Source organism: Ambystoma mexicanum, chromosome 2q (assembly GCF_040938575.1).
Source record: "Ambystoma mexicanum isolate Mex_15411 chromosome 2q, UKY_AmexF1_1, whole genome shotgun sequence".
Classification (NCBI taxonomy): domain Eukaryota; kingdom Metazoa; phylum Chordata; class Amphibia; order Caudata; family Ambystomatidae; genus Ambystoma; species Ambystoma mexicanum.
The window spans coordinates 285,640,249-285,653,469 of record NC_090924.1 but is presented as its reverse complement, the minus strand read 5'-3'; positions in this window follow the sequence as shown (position 1 = coordinate 285,653,469).

Below are 13,221 nucleotides of genomic sequence, written 5' to 3'. Positions count from 1 at the left end.
TCTCATCATCCGAATCAATCCCAGAAAAGTGGTCTGGGGAGGTGCACCCAGAGACACCCCTGGAGAGAACGGTCTGCAGCAAGAGTGGGTTATCACCCACCACTACACCCAGTCCCCCACTGGTGCCCGGTCGTGCCTGAGATCCCTCCTGGGTCTGCACCATCTCCTCACCCTCAACAGCATCAAGTGCGTCATCCCCTGCAGAAACATGAAAGACAAAAAATGGAAACAGGCATTAGCACCATGGCACACAATTAGGCCTCACAAGCTACAGAACCAGTACTTGATTGACACATGTCCCACATGACTATAACCCTCCCATGCATGCACTGTCACTGAGTCTGAAGGGGAGGAAAATGTCAGACACGGATGACACCAAGATGGAAGAGAAACACATTACCTGCGTGCTGGCTAGCAGAGCCATCACACATTGGCCTGTGAGTGGCATGTCCAATCCACATACATGACACATGCCATCACACAGATGGTATGTACCATAGGCATGTCACATATCGTTTGACAATAGGGCTGAGAAATGCGTAGTGAAAGTGGGGGGATCGAAACAATCAGCCTGAATGAACAATGAGAAATACTGAACAATGTTGTTGCAAGATGCCACTTCAAGGGCTACTGGCGTGATGTTGCACAAAAAGTATACTGTGGGCAGAAGGGATACTGTAATACCCAAATCCAGGGGCGCAGAATGTTTTGGATGAAGCACATGGGTGACCCAAACCACTCAGGCACACACACCCTCACCTGGCACTCAATCAGAACCCTTCACACACACAACATACACATGGATCATACACACATGCATGTGCACTCACCGGACAATGCCTCGTAATCTGGCAGATCTCCCACACCTTGGATCTGTTCCTCTGTGACGTAGGTCCCAGCAACAGACTCATGTACAGTGAGTTCAATGTCCTCTTGTGGAGACCCACCTCCAGTCACCAGAGTAGCAGCATGACTTGGGGCCAGCTTTTTCTTTGCCCTGCGCTTAAGGTCATTCTAGCGCTTTTAGCACTCACCAGCTGTGCGCCTCACTGATCCAAGGGCACTTATGATGTCCGCGACGGTCTGCCAGTGTGCCTGACATCGAGCAGGTGTGGTCTTGCACCCTGAAGTGATCAACATTTCGCTGTCATGTGCGGACACATACTGCACAAGTGCATCACGTTCGGCATCATTGAAGCTAGGCTTCCTTTGCGTGCCGAACTGCGTAGTCGTGTCTGGGGTATCAGCCTGTAGTGGACGAGCACTCTTCCTCTTTTTTTTGGAAGGTGGTGGGGATCCTGAGTGGCCTACGCCGCTCTGGCCACTAGGGGCAGGAGCACCGGTGGACTGGGTAGTTGGAGTGTGGGAATGCACCCTGAGCATGGGACTTGGTGCAGGCATTGGCTGAAGTGTTACGTAGTCAGGGGGAACGTTAGCAAGATGGACTGGGACCAACACTGCCCTGGCTGGGAGAGTCAGAGCTGGGGTGGATGGAGCTGTAGCTGCCCCTGCAGCCTCCCCACCCTGCCAACTCGGGGCGGCAGATGATATAGCTGCTCCTGATCCACGTGGCCTGGTGACACCAACTTGCACCGCCACACGTGGCCTAGACTTGGCGACCTGGAAGTCAGCCTGGGAGTCACCCTCTGCCAGGTCAGGTGCTACAGTGGGCCGGTCCAACAAGGGCTGAGCAGAGATGGTGTCAGCCACGTTTCCCTCAACTATGGGGGGGCCATGGGTGTCCCTGACTGGTCCTCCACACATGGGGGACTAGGGGTACCCTGCAAATCCCGGCTACATCCGCTACCGCGCCCACCACGGCCACTTCTTGAGGCTCGGCCACCTTTGCCACCCTTACCGCTTGGTCGCCTCCCAACAATGGCACTGATGTTGTTGTGCATATGGGAGTTGCAGTAAACTATTGTCCTGGGCAATTGGGTGTCAAAGGGGTAGGGTACTAGATGGAATTCGTACCCTAGTGCTCTAGCAAGGCTGTATGTGACCCCTGGGGAAAGATGACGGGTCACGCAACGCACAGGCACCCCAAAAACAGAAAATAACATGCACGCAACCCCTCGTAGACCACGTGCGTGGAAAAATGAACCCGCACTACGCTGTGGCACCCAGAAACACAAAAATTAAAGTATGCGTGTTACACGCAGCCTACAATGACCTCTGAAGGGGTATGCGACACACGGGGCAAGCACAGTTGGTAAATACGTGCGCGACTCACCGTCTGCCTGGAAAATGTGCGTGAAAAATAGGCGCGTGTGCACGTTGGCAACACCCCTGCCAAAAGATGAATTGTACACTGTCTGAGGAGACAGGACAAAAGAAGAAGTGAACGCTGTTTGAGGAAACAGGCCCAACAGAAAATCCGAAAAAAGCTGTCAGAGGTAACAGGGAGTACGAACTGGAAACGCGGTGAAGTAAATCGTGTGTGAACCGACAAGAAGTACAGAATTCACCCACTCGCTCTCCGCAAAAAGCACGTACAAGGAAATGACGTCCTACACGTGCCTTTTGAACTGGCCCACACGTGTAACGTCACTTCCGCGTATACGCGCTAAGGCCCTAACCTCCAATTACATGAGCTGACACTCGGACGTGCAGTTCATGGACGTGTAACATGCACCCCGGTTCAGGGAAATGCCCGCGCGCGCATGTCACAGACGCGCTTACGCGCTAAGGGCCTTTCCTCGAATTACACGCTGACGTGCTAGATTTTCACGTGCTAAATCACTCCGTATCAAGCTGGCCATGCGTTCACACACGGAAGACCACGCTTCTGCCCAGAAGGCCGAATTACTGCCCCCCAGACCCCCGAGCACGATCCCACCTGCCATCTGCTGCTGCCTGATTGCCTGCTGCCCACGTGCCCTGCCATTTGCTGCCTGCACGTCAGCCCGGGGTGCTGTTGCTGTGACCACCCCTGCTGGAACCAAAGACTCCCGACTGCTATTCCATCGCTCCATAGCCCAGCCCCAGGGCCCAGTTGCCCACCCACACCTGCCTCTGGGGTTGCCATGTCGGGCACTACACCATCTGGCACCACTGACAACCCCCAGCTAGAGAGGCAGAGGGCCACCAGCTTCATTGCCACCGAAGTTGGTGTCCTGGTGGAGCAAGTCCTGGGGCAGTATGATGCCCTCTTAGGAAGGTCGGCCGACGACAAGGAAGGACGGAATCGGACCTGGACGGACATCATGACTGCCATCAACGCGGAGGGGGTGGCAGTCCACGAGTTCCAACATGTCAGGAAGCGCTGGGAGGACTTTAGGTCCAGGACCCTCAACAAGGCCCAGCGCCTATTGAAGGCAGTAGATGCTAAGGGGCGCCAGGGCCACCTGTCGGAACATCAGATGAGGGTCCTGGAACGCATACGCCCAGCGCTCCACATCCAGGTCCTTGAGAGGCAGACCTGTCTGGATTCGAGCGGTAAGTGTACATGCATACTGATTGGAAGCTGTGCGTGTGGTGGTGTGCCAGTAGTGTGCAGGTTGTACATGTGGATTTGTAGGGCCATGCATGGATGTGTATGTACAGGGCTGTGAGGCTGACACATGCAAGTCCTTTCACTTGTGAGACACATGGATGGTGTATGTGTGGGTAAGCATGCAGGCCAAATGCAGATGTGTGAGCACACATGTTTTGATTACTGTGTATGTAAGTTGGCATGGTTGTGGTGTCACACATGGATGTTGGTTCCAGATGCATGTATCTGCACCGTGTACATGTGCATGTGTGTGTATTTGACATGGGTGCAACAGTGATGCAACATGGATGCATGTGAGACTGATATGTAGAAGACTGATTGCCAGATGTGACATGGATGCCCATCCCATCACTGCAACAGTTGGCGGAGGTGTACACATGCATGTAATTGTGGTGGCGTTTGTGCATGTCTAGTGCACTCCCTGTGTTTCATGTGATGTCTGGCTCACCTTTGGCTGCTCATGCTGTTTGTATGTGTATGGATGGTGCTGGCTGTTGCAATATGGCTGTGGAATAGCTTGTGTGTGTGAGTTGCAATGACATGTGTGTTGGGGATTGTGATGCCATGTCTGAAGTTTGACAATGCCACTCATGTACAACTGTCATGTGTGTATGAGTCCATTGTACAGTGTCCTGATGCCTGTCTCCTATCTCTCCCTGTCTGCAGCGTCAACTGATGAAGAGGACGGAGAATGTGCTGTGGAGCACAGTGGCAGGGATCGCACCGCCAGCCGGAGACGCAAGGCCTGACTCCGCTCCCAGGTTGTCATCTCGTTGGGGAGTGAGGAGTCCGGTGCCGCGTCCCAGGTCGCAGCTGCCGAGGGGAGGTCCAAGAGGCGGAGGTTGGAGTTGGACTCCTCGGCATCCGAAGGGGCAGCTGAGAGCCCACAGGGCCCAACGGAGGAAGATGGCATGGAGTCATCCAGGTTGGTGGGGGGTTTGGTGGAGGAGGAGGCCATGCAAGGGACAGAGACGGGGTCTGGAGGTGGGGATTCCACTGGTGCTAGTGGTGCAGTGCAGGGGCAGGGACAGGAGGCAGCACAGGCCGCCGTGGAGGTGCCTGTGTGTAATCCTGTCCCCGATCCTGTGACTGCATCCTCTTGCACCAGCAGGGATACCTACGTCCAGACCCGTTCTCAAGGAGGGGATTGGCTTACACCAACTGGCCTTCCTCTCCCTGCGGACGTGGCTATCCGGCGGATTCCTCCGTTTTGTGGACCTTGTTCCGACCCCCTCCTCAACTGAACCCCATATGCGCCAGTCATCCTCCGTGCCATCTTCCCACCCATGTGTCACCTGGGTGCCCTGTGGAGCTGCCTCTGACCCTGCGGCCAGGCTGGTGGAGGAGACATCCCTGCCACAGTCGGGAGTCGGACGTCCAGCAGGGGTGGGCACCTCAACAACTGCACCCCAGCTGGAGGAGGATGTGCAGGCAGCAGGAGCCAGGGCACAGGCAGTGGCACAGCAGCAGCAACAACAAGGTGGGAGCCATGATGGCTCGGGGCCTTCATCATCGGAGGGGCAGGCATCAGCCGGAGGGCAGGAGGACCCTGGACGGGAAGTGTCTTCCATGTGGCAGCGGTTAGGCCATGCGATAGATGCAGAGCGGCAGCGGGCAGAAGAGGCATGGCTCACGATGGTCAGGGCGGAGAACTCCATGCGTAGGGCCCTGAGGCGGGCCGAGTGCCTCGAGGCCATTCGCAGGGACCTGGAATTCCAGATGTCATCGTCCCTGCGAACCCTCAGGGCCATGGAAGACGACCACCTCCGGGACATCGAGCAGGAGTTCGATGATGCCCTGGCCCAGAACATCAACATGTGAGCCGTTGGACTTGCCCGCTGCACTTGTAAATAGTTATTTAGTTAGTATTAGGTTTCCTTTGTTTTTTCTTTATTTTGGACCTTTTGGACAATGGACAACATTTTTGTATATAGTTTTTTTTATTAGGTAGGAGTTTTTGATAGGTTTAATTTCTTCAGTTTGGATCATGGACCCTGGATTGTTCATCTGTGTATAGTTGACTGTTGGATTCTACTTTTTTTTTTTGGATTTCCCCATGGAGCAATGGTTTTCACTTTTGTTTTTCCCTTGGATTTCATTTTTGGAACTGTGACTTTGGACACCTTTCCTTTGGATTATGATTTGTTGTTTTTCATTATTTTACAGACATGCAGCTTTTCTTTTTTAATTTCCATTGTCATTTGTTTGATTTTAATTCCATTCATGTTGATTTTAATAAAAAAAATTCTTCAAACTTCGATGTGTGGTATTATCTCATTGGTTTCATGCATGTCATGATATAGGTTTTGAGATTCACTTGCACCCATTGTGTGTGTGTGAGGGACATGTCTTCATTTACATACTTGCCATTGGGGTTGTGTCATGTAATTGGCATTTCTATGTGGGTGGGTGCAATACTTGGGTGGGTCTTTGGCATGTGGAGGCTGGCAATAAGGGCCAGGGATCTAGATTGTGATGATGTGTTGGCTGGGGGACATGTGTCAGGGCCTGCTGGCAGGTGACCTGCACTGCTGGGGGGTGGGGGTGCTGGGGGACATGAGTGGGGGCCTGCTGGCAGGTGCCCCGCACTGCTGGGGGGTGGGGGTGCAGGGGACATGAGTGGGGGCCTTCTGGCAGGTGCCCCGCACTGCTGGGAGGTGGGGGTGCAGGGGGACATGAGTGGGACATGAGTGGGGGCCTGATGGCAGTGCCCTGCACTGTTGGGGGGTGGGGGCGTAAGGGGACATGAGTGGGGGCCTGCTGGCAGGTGCCCCATATTGCTGGGGGGTGGGGGTGCAGGGGAACATGAGTGGGACATGAGTGGGGGCCACTGGCAGATGCCCCGCACTGCTGGGGGGTGGGGGTGCAGGGGGGCATGAGTGGGACATGAGTGGGGGCCTGCTGGGAGGTGCCCCTCAGTGCTGGGAGTGCAAGGAGACATGTGTGGGGGCCTGCTGGCAGGTGGCCCTCAGTGCTGGGGGATGGGGGTGCAAGGGGACATGAGTGGGGGCCTGCTGGCAGGTGCCCTGCACTGCTGGGGGGTGGGGGTGCAAGGGGACATGAGTGGGACATGAGTGGGGGCCTGCTGGCAGGTGCCCCACACTGCTGGGGGTGGGGGTGCAAGGGGACATGAGTGTGGGCCTGCTGGCAGGTGCCCCGCACTGCTTGGGGGTGGGTGTGCAAGGGGACAAGAGTGGGGGCCTTCTGGCAGATGCACCTCAGTGCTGGGGGGTGGTGGTGCAAGGGGACATGAGTGGGGGCCTGCTTGCAGGTGCCCTGCACTGCTGGGGGATGGGGTTGCAAGGGGACATGGGTGTGACATGAGTGGGGGCCTGCTGGCAGGTGCACCACGCTGCTGGGGGGTGGGGGTGCAAGGGGACATGAGTGGGACATGAGTGGGTGCCTGCTGGCAGGTGCCCCGCACTGCTGGGGGGTGGGTGTGCAAGGGGACATGAGTGGGGGCCTGCTGGCAGGTGCCCCTCAGTGCTGCGGTGGGTGTGCAAGGGGACATGAGTGGGGGCCTGCTGGCAGGTGCCGTGCACTGCTGGGGGTGGTGCTGCAAGGGGACATTAGTGGGACATGAGTGGGGGCCTGCTGGCAGGTGCCCTGCACTGCTGGGGGGTGGGGGTGCAAGGGGACATGGGTGGGACATGAGAGGGGGCCTGCTGGCAGGTGCCCCACACTGCTGGGGGGTGGGGGTGCTGGGGGAGATGAGTGTGTGCCTGCTGGCAGGTGCCCTGCACTGCTGTGTGGTGGGGGTCCAAGGGGGTAATGCGTTGGTGATCACTAGTGCAAGGTGACTTGTGGCTTGGCTGGGTGGACATGCCCATGGTGGATGGGCTGCCTGCGGGACATGACCAGGGGTGCAGGGTAGTCCGCTGTGGTGTGGTCTGACTGCAGGGGCCGTGGAGGGTGTAGACGGAACACCTGGGAGGACCCACACTGCCAATTCACGTGTAGGAGTCCCCTGCACCCCGGAATACACGTACCCCACTCGCACAGGGCCTATCCCGTGTTAAACTTGCCCGCACCCCAGTAATACACGTACCCTGCTGTAATTGCGTGTGGAACTTCCCGCGCACCCCAGTAATATAGGTACCCTGCTGAAATCACGTGTGAAACTTCCCCGCACCCCACAAATACATGTACCCTGCTGGAATCGCGTTTGGGACTTCCCTCGCATCCCAGTAATACAGGTACCCTGCTGTGATCGCGTGTTACACTTCCACGCACCCCAGAAATACACGTACCCTGCTGTAATCACGTGTGAAACTTCCCTGCACCCCAGAAATACACGTACCCTGCTGGAATCGCGTGTGGGACTTCCCGCGCACCCCTGTAATACACATACCCTGCTGTAATCGCGTGTTGAACTTCCCCGCACCCCAGAAATACAGGTACCCTGCTGAAATCACGTGTGTAACTTCCCACGCACCCCTGTAATACACGTGCCCTGCTGAAATCGAGTGTCAAACTTCCCCGCACCCCAGAAATGCACGTACCCTGCTGAAATTGCGTGTTAAACTTCCCGCACCCCAGAAATACACGTATCCTGCTGAAATCGCGTGTGGAACTTCCTGCGCACCCCAGTAATACTGGTACCTTGCTGAAATCCCGTGTAGAAATTCCCCGCACCCCAGTAATACACGTACCCTGCTGGAATCGCGTGTGGAACTTCCCGCGCACCCCTGTAATACACGTACCCTGCTGTAATTGCGTGTTGAACTTCCCTGCACCCCAGAAATACACGTACCCTGCTGGAATCGCATGTGGGACTTCCCGCGCACCCCTGTAATACACGTACCCTGCTGTAATCGCGTGTTGAACTTCCCCGCACCCCAGAAATACAGGTACCCTGCTGAAATCACGTGTGTAACTTCCCGCGCACCCCTGTAATACACGTGCCCTGCTGAAATCGAATGTCAAACTTCCCCGCACCCCAGAAATGCACGTACCCTGCTGAAATCATGTGTGTAACTTCCCGCGCACACCAGTAAGACACCTACCCTGCTGAAATTGCGTGTTAAACTTCCCCGCACCCCAGAAATACACGTACCCTGCTGAAATCGCGTGTGGAACTTCCTGCGCACCCCAGTAATACTGGTACCCTGCTGAAATCACATGTAAAAATTCCCCGCACCCCAGTAATACACGTACCCTGCTGAAATCGCGTGTGGAACTTCCCGCACACCCCAGTAATACACGTTCCCCGCTCGTCGTTTGCTGTTTGGCAGCCCTGTATACTGGTCCAGGGTTAGCGCAGCCCTTTGCGATGAATTGTGAATTTTGATGGCTTTTCCTTGCGCGAGGGCGTTCTTGGGGGCGTAACTGGCACAGCTGCATGGTCGCTGCGCCACTCTGCGCCACGGCTGGTTTTGGAGGTTGAAATCCATGAATACGCTGTGCACAGATATCGATTTTAGCGCACGCGGCTGGCACAGACATTCGCACACGCACACTGTGCGCCAGCCGCGTGCGCCACTTTTGTGCGAAATTCTATGAATTACCCTGTTAATGCCTTCTAATTTCATATTACAGTGGGGCCCTGCTATCAGGTACATCCTCTTTTGTAACAACAACATTATTCAGCCAGCGCGAAAAAGAGAAATACAATCTGTTGCGTTCAATGTGCAATTGCAGTTTGAAATATAATACTGTGAGTAGAGTGCCTCTACTGAATAGGAGCCAGAAAAATAACTCAATCTATCAAACAATTGTCATGAATTCATAATAATACAAATTGTATTCATCATAAAACACAATCATAAAATGATCACATAACATAAAGCATCATTTAAAAAACAACACAAGTGAATCAACATATGTAATTCCTGTTGATACAGTACAACATATCCTGCGTGTGAAACTTCACACTGGGGCCTTTTTCTTTTAGTATATTCGTTGTGCTTTTCCTCTTATCCTTATGGGAGGCCTACTTGTACAAGTTTCTGTCCAATTCATACACATAAATGTTGGACATTCATCAGTGGCAACGTTATCTTGTGTCTGCTGTGTTTAAAACTCGCAATTATTTTCAAAGTCTCTTCAAATCTTTCTGGTGCCCTTTTAAATAAAGACACTTTTTTAGTATTTCATAAAGATCTTTTAAATAGATCAATACATTCCCTGATCCCTTGGACAGGGTGTGTGGCAGGTGGCTTGTTGGACTGTCCTGTGATTCTTGGGTGTATCATAGTCTGTGCAGTGGGTGCGAGTAATGTAATAGTATGTGAACTGAAGTGGACTGGGCTTTAGGTGGATGCCTTATGTGTGTGGCTTGTGGCCACTGGGCAGATTCTTAGGTACTTTATTGTATTATGCTGTATTGGTTAGGCCAGAATTACCTCCTAATGCATAGACTATCATATACCCAAGAATCTCGGGGCAGTCCAGCAAGCCACCTGCCACAGACCCTGTCCACTTCTGTACACATACTATTACACTACTTGCAGCCAGTGGGCAGACTCTTAGCGTGCATGGCCTCTGGGCATGCACCCAAGAGTCTAGTAGCTGGTCACAATCACCAGAGCATAATACAGCCATGCTCCCAACAATCTGTACACTGGCCATAACCCACACACATAAGCCAGCCTGTGGCCATGCACCCAAGACTGTAGTAGCTGCCCACAATTGACACCCACTGCACAGACTATCATACACCCAAAAGTCCTGGGCCACTCCAATAAGCCACCTGCCACACAACCAGTCCACTTCTGTACAGATACTGTTACACTACTTGCAGCCAGTAGGCAGACTCTTGGGGGCATGCCCTCCGGCTATGCACCCAAAAGTGTAGTAGCTGGCCTCAATTACCACAGCATAATACAGCCATGCACCCAACAATCTGTACACTGGCCATGACCCACGCACATACACCAGCTGCTTGAGACTCTGTCCACATCTGTCAACATAGTATTGCAAAATGTGCAACCAGTCAGCACACTCTTGGTTGCAATAAGCCAGCTGCCCATGCACCCAATAATCTGTCCAGTCACTAAAACCCTCTGGGCAGTCCAATAAAGCAGCTTCCACACACCCTGTCCACTTCTGTACACATACTATTACACTACTTGCAGCCAGTGGGCAGACCTTTGGGTGCATGGCCTAAGGCCATGCACTCAAGACTCTAGTAGATAGTCACAATCACCACAGCATAATACAGCAATGCAGCAAACAATCTGTACACTGGCAACAACCCACATACATAGGCCAGCCACCTGAGACCCTGTCCACTTCTGTACACATAGTATTCCAGTATTTGCATCAGTCAGCACACTCTTGGGTGCATTAAGCCAGCCACCTGAGGCCCTGTGCACTTATCTACACATACTATTACAGTACTTCAACCAGTGGGAAGACTCTTGGACTCTTGAGTAGCTGGCCACAATTACCTCCCACTGCATAGACTATGATACACCCAAGAATCTCGGGACAGTCCAACAAGCCACCTGCCACACACCCAGTCCACTACTGTGCACATACTATTACACTACTTGCAGCCAGTGGGCAGACCCTTGGGTGCATGGCCATACAACATGCACCCCAAAATCTGCCCAGGGCCACAACCCACTGGGCAGTCCAATAAGCCAGCTGCCACACACCCTGTCCACTTTTGTACACATATTACACTACTTGCAGCCAGTGGGAAGACTCTTGCATCCGAGACTCTAGTAGCTGGTCACAACCACCACAGCATAATACAGATATGCACCGTACACTGGCCACAACCCACACACATAAGGCAACCACCACAGGCCTTGTCCACTTCTATACACATACTATTGCAGTACTTGCAACCATTCACATTTGACTCCCCTACCCTAAACCGCTTATGGCCCTTTACACTTCTCTACACATGCTATTACAGTACTTCAACCAGTACTTCAATTTCTTGCCATGCACCCAACAGTCTAGTACCTGGCCACAAACACCACAGCATAATACAGCCTATACAAACATCCTTATATCATCTACATTCTACTACCCTACCCTAATGAAGCCTGCCTGAAGTCACCACATATCCTGCTCGCCAGAGGACTGACCCGCGAACTGCCTCGGTGTCCACAGACATCACGGATACAACACAGTATTCTTCCGCCTAAGAAAAGACATCATATGAACCATCTTTCACTCCCCCACCCTTTTCAGCCCCTCTACCCAACACCAGATGGCCCAAAACATGTTTTCCAGCCATTTTTGCCACCACGCTATCCACAGATATCTGCCGATACAACATGGCAGGTGTTTCAGAAAAATGTGACGCACATCACACTTCCCTTCTGCCAAACAGCGGGCACATTGGATGTCCACGAACATGACACGGCCCTCCAGGTCAATCAGAGTCCGGTCCGTGGAGCCAACCAGGATTGGGTCAGCGGAACAGAGCCAGATATCACTAATTTGGTGAAAATCCATCCAGCAGTTTGAGCTATAGGCGTGAGCAAAGTTTTTTGTCCATTCAGTCTATGGAAAAAAAATGGGGACTCCCTATAACTTTGCCCCCTCTTGACAAAACCTCATCAAACTTACCTAACTACTTCAGGGTGGGCCATATGCTTTTTCTGCAATGTTTGGTGAGGATTCGTCCAGGGGGAGTGAAGTTATAAGCCACCCAAAAAATGTTATTCCTATGAGTTGAGCAACTTTACCATAACTACATATATATATATATATATTACATGGCCTGCGCTAGCGGTCATGTAGTTATGGTTAAGTTGCCAAACCCATAGGAAGAACACTTTTTGGGCGGTTTATAACTTTGCCCCCCCTTGGACAGATCCTCACCAACCTTTGCAACAAAAGTATATGGCCCACTCTGAATATTTTTGCTAAATTTGGTGAGGTTTGGTGAAAGGGGGGAAAGTTGTAGGGGGGTCCCAATTTTTTTTTCCCCATAGACTGAATGGACAAATAATTTTGCGCACGCCTACAGCCCAAACAGCTGGACGGATTTGAAGCAAATTTGCGGCAGGAGCGGCAGCTTGTACATTTGGTGAAAATCCATCCAATCATTTTTTAAAAATGACCAAAGAGTGGGTCTCAAAATATTTGTGATATCTATGTCCACTTGGCGGACACACTTCCCTGTTCGTTCCTTGGACAGGACACCGATTTGCTTAGAAGACAACGGGGTGTCCGCAGGCATCGGACTCACCATTGATTGGATGGTGAAAAGCGTGAAGTGTGTCTGATTTTTGGAACGCTTGCCATCTTGGATCCATGGACAGTGACAGCTGTCTACGGACATTGCGGTAGGACATATTAAAAAACAAAACATTGCACTTGTCAAACTTATCAAACAATCTCTGGGGAGGTGATGGGTGATGAGGATGGGATGGGATACGGCTGCAAGAAGCAAAACACAGGTGTTTTTCACCGCGAAAGTCCGCTAACAGTCCTGAGAAGGTCACAGACACCTCAGCATTACAGGGTTGGTGAAAAGCGGTTGGAAATTCGAATTGAAAAATGGTGCCTATTGATGCACCACTGCTCCAATGTTCACTCATGGACATAAACCAACATTTTCACAAATGTGAACATGGACCTTTAATGGAGGAGCAGGAATGCAAGAAAAAGTGGTTGGGGTCCATCTTCACCTGCACACAAAGCTCTTGAGAAGATCGTGTTTGATAAAACTCTATCAAAAGATCTGAAGGGACTCACAGAATTCTGTCACAAAGGAGATTTGGAGATGTTCCACAATATGTGCCTAAAATACCGGCACA